Raw genomic sequence first — 6,305 nt, 5'->3', positions numbered from 1 at the left:
ACGCGGACGGACGGGCCTGAATCGCTCGCCTTGCTGAAATGGGATCCAGGGCGGCCAACTGCTGCAACCACTGTTAAAGGAGACGACCCCGAGCAGCAGGAGGAGGTTATTTATAAGGAGGTTATTTAGAATAAGGAAGAATGCGCCGGGCTCATTGGTCGCTCCAGGGGCATAAATTTTTTCTAGGATTCCAAACTATGGCGGCTCCAGTCCCAGGTGAGCCCTACTCCGCTTAAAATTTCAGTTTATTCGGAAAAGGGGAGAACACGGGAAGCGGGGGAGAAGGAAGGGGAGTGAGTGAGAGGAGGGAGGAGGGGAAGACTGGGCATCCGCGGCCAGCACTTCAGTGGGCCCTGGCGGGGTGGGGGTCTCGGCCCCTGTCTCCACGCCCAGACCCCGGGGCCTTCCCACTGAGAGCCAGGAAATTCGCAGCTTGAATCTGGAGGGGACGGGGAGCCCCTTTTAGCCCAGATCTGCCGGATTCTGGAGAATCAGGTGAAATCTGGATGCAGGGCAGGGCAGAGTGCCAGTAAAGGGTGCCCCGGAACCGACGCCAGACGCCTGCTGCCCCACGGGCTTCATTCTTCCTCCTCCTCACGTCCTGGGAACAGGAGGTCTCGCCAGCTCCCCCCAGTGAAGGTCAAGGGGGCGGATCGCTGAATCGCCCGTAGTGCGCAGTGTCAATGGTGGCCTAAGCCGTCTTCTCCGAGGGCTCAGCCATCCTGGGAGCTTGAGGTCAGGCGGGCGCTGCGGGGCTGGTTTAGTCGGTGGAGCAAAGAGACTCTCAGCGTTATCCTTTAGGGTTGGAGGCCCACGTGAGAAGTTCGCTTTCTGGGTTTTGGCTTCCTTGGGGAGAAGTGGGGACCGGAGCCGGAGAAGCGAGGGGTGCGGCGAGGTAGGGGGCCTGGTGGCTGGTGCCTCGTGCACTCGGCAGGCCTTTATTGAACACGCATTGGTGCCACGCTGAGGGACTGCAGCGTTTCCAAGGCGGGCATCCAGTGATCGCGGCTCGCAGACCCTCAGCGCAGCCGCTGCCTGCTATTGGAAGGTTCCCATGTCCTGCGGAAGCTAGAGCTCCTCACTGCTCTGCGCTCAGACGCGGAATCCCCAGCCCAGGGCCGAGTGGTGGCGGCGGGCGAGGACCCAGGGAGCTCTCGGATTGTCGGAGAGCCAGGGCTGCTCCCCGTTTTGTCCGGTGCGGAGGAGGGGCCGGGGCTCTGGGCTCCCGCCACGTCCATCTGCCCTTGAAATTGCCCCTTCCAGGCAGGTCTGAAATAAGAGTTTACTCACTGGGGTTCTGCTGGGTCCGCCCCTGCCGCCCCCAGGATGCTATGACGCCCACAAAGATAACCTTACACTATAAGTTGTGGGGCTCGTTGGTCTAGGGGTATGATTCTTGCTTAGGGTGCGAGAGGTCCCGGGTTCAAATCCCGGACGAGCCCGGCTTTTGGTCCAGGGGAAAAGTCGTTTCCTGCTCTTTTTTAGATTCCGCTCGGCCTAGAGACCTCAGCGCTAGACACGGACGCCCTTCAAAGGTAATTTGTACAAAGGTCTCAAGCTATGTTGACGCCGCCTACTATCTTACTACCTCTTCTTAAAATTCATCTAGAGTTCTGTCACCAGTGTTGCCAGAGCCCTTTTGACAAGCTATTTTTTGTCCTTTGTTTGGTTTTCGGTGGTTTTTTGTTTTGTTTTGTTTTTTTGTTACTTCTGTCAGTGCAAACTCAAGGCACTGAAGAAGAGACAAGTCCCTATATACAGTAAGAGCCGAATCTTCACAGTCAGACGCCTTAAAAGGTCCAGTCTGGGACTCCCACCCACTATCCCGGGCTCTAGCAGTCACAGTCTTAAGGAGAGAGGGAGCCGGACACTTGAGCAGAGGAGATGGGATATGGGCGTTTGTATGTGGGGTCCAGAGGCCTCTCCCTCCCGACATCCCATCACTCCTCACCTGCCTGTAGCCTCCTGGGGCTGCTCTGCTCCCCTGTCCTAGTTTTGGAAGGAGTACGGACTGAACCCTGGAGCCCGGGTACCTGGTCCTGAGTCCCAGCACCCATCAGGACTGGGGCCTCCTCTGATCTACTCTGAGGACAGATTCTATTGGCAGGGACTTCATTTTTGTTTGGAACTCTGGGTTTGAGAACATACTCTCAACCAAGAATCAAAGAAATTTACAAGGAAAATGGACCCAGCACAAAGAGGCCGGGTGCGGTGGCCCATGCCTGAAATCCCAGTACTTTGGGAGGCTGAGGCGGGTGAATCACCTGATGTCAGGAGTTTGAGACCATCCTGGCCAACACGATAAAACCCTGTCTCTACTAAAAATACAAAAATTAGTCGGGCATGGTGGCAGGCGCCTGTAACCCCAGCTACTAGGGAGGTTGAGGCAGGAAAATCGCTTGAACCCGGGAGACAGAGGTTGCAGTGAGCCGAAATGGCGCCAGTGTACCCCAGCCTGCTGGGTGAGAAGGTGAGACTCCGTCTCTAGTAAAAAAAAAAAAAAAAAAAAAAAAAGCAAGCAAAACAAGGTATCATGAACAACAAGTCATCAACAGTAGACAACAGAAGCAAAATTGCAAACATTTTAGATGCAGAGTATTAGGAAGATTGTAATACAATTATCCTTATGAAAGGCAATAAATAAAATAATCTTTGACAACAGGACCTATGTAAAATGCTCTCCTTTCAACCTTCTAGTTTGAAAAAAGAACCAAATAGTTCTAGATATAAAAGCACACAGTAATGGAAATGGAACAGCTAGATGCACGTCAGAGTAGGTTACAGTGCGGAGCGGCACCTGCGGGGGCTTCTGCGAGCTCCAAGTGAGCTTCAGGCATTTTGTCTGCATCTCTGAGGATGGGTTCATTTGCCGTACACACAGCAGAACTCTCCTGTTCCTGTAATTCGAGTGGTCTCAAAAAAGAGGTTGTCATTGACTCTTTTAGGTGCGTGCAGTATGGGTATGTTTTTTCTCTTTCTGAAAGGAGGACATTTCAGCGGACGGCAGAGAATACAGATTTATGCCGGAGCGGTGGGGAAGGAGCCTCTGGCGGGTCATCCGCATTTATGGGAGATCGCAGAGTGGTGAGCGAAGTCTTACACCGGCGGGGGCATCGGTGCGGAACTGAAACTGTTGTGGGGGACCCCCAGTCGCCCTGATTTCTGGGTTTGATTCATTATGTCACTTAGTTTCTACTATTCTCATGCCACCCCGCCAATTACTAGACATAAAGCATTCATAAGGGAGCCCGGCTAGCTCAGTCGGTAGAGCATGAGACTCTTAATCTCAGGGTCGTGGGTTCGAGCCCCACGTTGGGCGACTTGTTTTCTTCCTTGCTACCTTGGAGTTCTGGAAACAGCCAGCGTTTAATGAACACTGCTAGGTGCCGCATCGCGCTCTGTGATGGTATCCCCTCAATCATTGAATTTTGGTCCCCGCGCGCTCGCAGCAGCGAGGATTGTCCGTGAAGTGACCAAAGGCAGCACCGGGATTGGCTGGTTGCCAGCCGGGGGTGAGAACGGAGGGGCCACAGGATGGGTACGAGGGGCGCAGGGGCCTCTCCCCACTTTGTGCGGTGCGGGGAGGTGCCCGGGCGCTGGCCCACCCGCTGTTGAATTTACCCCTTTCCAGCAAGCCTGCAATCCCAGTCTTCTCTCCCTTTGCTTTCGCCGGCTTCAGCTGTACTGCTCCAAGTACTCCACCACTGCCCCAAAGAAAAGTAAGTCTATCACTACCGTGGCTCGTTGGTCTACGGATATGATTCTCGTTTAGGGTGCGAGAGGTCCCGGGTTCAAAACCCAGAGGAGCCCTTCTGCTCATTTTTTGAGACTCTGTCGAGTCTGGCTCGGTCGCCCAGGCTGGAGTGCAGTGGCGCTATCTGGACTCAATGCAATCTCTGCCTTCCGGGTTCACGCCATTCTCCTGCCTCAGCCTCCCGAGTAGCTGGGACTACAGGCGCCTGCCACCACGCCCGGATAATTTTTTGTATTTTTAGTAGAGACGGGGTTTCACTGTGTTAGCCAGGATGGTCTCCATCTCCTGACCTCGTGATCCGCCTGCCTCGGCCTCCCAAAGTTCTGGGATTACAGGCCTGGGTCACCGCGCCTGGCCTTTTGAGCTCTTACTTTTTCACAAAATATTTCTTTTTTGTAGAGGTTTGAGAACCGCTGACAACTCTGATTTCCAAGGGAAACCCGACACCCTAGGAGGGAATAAAAAGAAATGTTGAAAAGGCTCAAACTGGGTCCTGAGGTCCTTTGTTTTTTATTTTATCGAGACCTGGGGTAGGGGGACGGGAGGTGGGGAGAGGGTCTCCCTATGTTGCCCAGGCTGGAGCGATTACAGGCGTGAGCCACCTCGCCCGGCATCTTTTAATTTTTAATTGGAACCTTGGGGGGTCCGCAGGGATCCTGGGGCAGGGCACTAGGTCCAGCTCAGGGCGTTAGGGGAGTAGAGTCCGTAGGAGACTTCGGCTTTCCACTGCCATGCACTTTCTTTCCTTTTTTTTTTTTTTTTTTTTTTTTTTGAACGAAGTCTCACTCCTGTCCCCTAGGCTGGAGTGCAATGGGGCAATCTCGGCTCACTGCAACCTCCGCCTCCCGGGTTCAAGCGATTCTCCTGCCTCAGTCTCCCGAGTAGCTGGGATTACAGGCGCCCGCCTCCACGCCCGGCTAATGTTTGTATTTTTAGTAGACACGAGGTTTCAGTATGTTGGCCAGGCTAGTCTCGAACTCCTGACTTCGTGATCCGCCCGCCTTGGCCTCCCAAAGTGCTGGGATGACAGACATGAGCCACCGCCCCGGCCAACAGCCATGCACTTTCAAGGGCTCAAGTCCAGGGTTTACTCCGGTGAGACTCAACCCCTCGGTCCTGGATTTTTTTTTCCTTCCATTTATAAAATATGAAGTTACTGGGGGAATTTAGAATATGGATTGTATATTAGACCGTCTTGTTTCATGAGTCTCTGAGGTCCCGGAAGTTCCCTTGGTGGGATGAATATCTTGAACAGCTCCAATTCTGCTGAATTTTTACCACTGGGTAAATAACAGTCACAGTGGATTCCATGGGCCGTGTCCACGATCCTGGGGGCGTCGGTTTTGAGCAGCCTCAAGGGGAGGGCTTTGTCTGGCGCTTTGCTCCCCCTCTCGCGCGGAGCCTGGAAAAGCGAGGTCCTGGGTAGACTCTCTCGGGCCGCCTCCATGTCCCGGACGTTGGCTCCGCTCTAAGTCGTGGCGCTCGGCCCTGGGGTGCGGCGCGGGGGTCTGCTAAGAGGGCGCTGACTTGGGCTTGCAGTTGAGCTTCTCGAGGTCCGGTGAGGTGTCTGTCCCGCGCCGTGTGAAATCTTCCTCTCCGTTACTGTGCCCTGCGGGATTAAAAAAATGTTTTAAAAATTTTTTTAAATCTTTTTTGAGATGGGGTCTTCCCCTGTCGTCTAGGCTGGAATGCAGTGGAGCGATCTCGGCTCACTGCAGCCTCCGCCTCCCAGGTTCATGCGATTTTCCTGCCTCACCCTTCCGAGTAGTTGGGGGAGCCACCACACCTGGCTCATTTTTGTATTTTTAGTAGAGACGGGGTTTCACCATGTTGGTCAGGCTGGCCTCGAACTCCTGACCTCGAGTGAGCCACCCGGTTTGGCCTCCCAAAGTGCTGAGATTACTGGCGCGAGCCACGGCGCCCAGCCCCTGCAGGATCTTTTGTCACACGCTAGGCCCCAGGCGGACCTGACTTTTATTAAACAGCAGTACTTTGGGAGGCCGAGGCGGGCGGATCACGAGGTCAGGAGATCGAGACCATCCCAGCTCACACAGTGAAACCTCCTATCTACTAAAAAAAAAAAAAAAAAAAAAAATTAGCCGGGCCCGGTGGCGGGCGCCTGTAGTCCCAGCTGCTAGGGAGGCTGAGGCAGGAGAATGGCGTGAACCCAGGAGGCTAGGGAGGCTGAGGCAGGAGAATGGCGTGAACCCAGGAGGCGGAGCTTGTAGTGAGCCGAGATCGCGCCACTGCACTCCAACCTGGGCGACAGAGCGAGACTCCGTCTCAAAAACAAAAACCAAAAAAGCACAGTAGGGCTGTCAAGCGCCTCGCGTCAAGGCTCAGTGCTCCACCGACCCACCCAGCCCGAGACCCTCCGTTTCTCTCTGACTCCGAAGGAAAATTTAGTTCCTTCAGGCGCCTGGGACTCCCTTCTGGAGGATCAGACGAGTCGGACTCCCCCAAGCCCATGCGGGCTAAAGGAGCGGAAACCACGCGGGAGAGGACAGCGCCGGGGGCTCGAGGACGCAGACTACAGAGCTCTGCGGGGACT

The 6,305-nt window shown here is 54.6% G+C and overlaps 2 non-coding genes across 2 annotated transcripts; both read left to right on the top strand.

Moving 5' to 3' along the window:
- The first annotated feature begins 1,370 nt into the window (after window positions 1–1,370).
- TRNAP-AGG lies at window positions 1,371–1,442 on the top strand. Its single transcript has one exon. It is a non-coding gene; the product is annotated as a tRNA-Pro (tRNA).
- Window positions 1,443–3,246: 1,804 nt separating this feature from the next.
- On the top strand, window positions 3,247–3,319 carry TRNAK-CUU. Its single transcript has one exon. It is a non-coding gene; the product is annotated as a tRNA-Lys (tRNA).
- The last annotated feature ends 2,986 nt before the right edge of the window (window positions 3,320–6,305 follow it).

The sequence above is a fragment of the Mandrillus leucophaeus genome, unplaced genomic scaffold (genome assembly GCF_000951045.1).
Source record: "Mandrillus leucophaeus isolate KB7577 unplaced genomic scaffold, Mleu.le_1.0 Scaffold240, whole genome shotgun sequence".
Taxonomy (NCBI): Eukaryota; Metazoa; Chordata; class Mammalia; order Primates; family Cercopithecidae; genus Mandrillus; species Mandrillus leucophaeus.
Note: the sequence above shows the minus strand (reverse complement) of the source record. Positions and strands in the feature narration are given on the sequence as shown.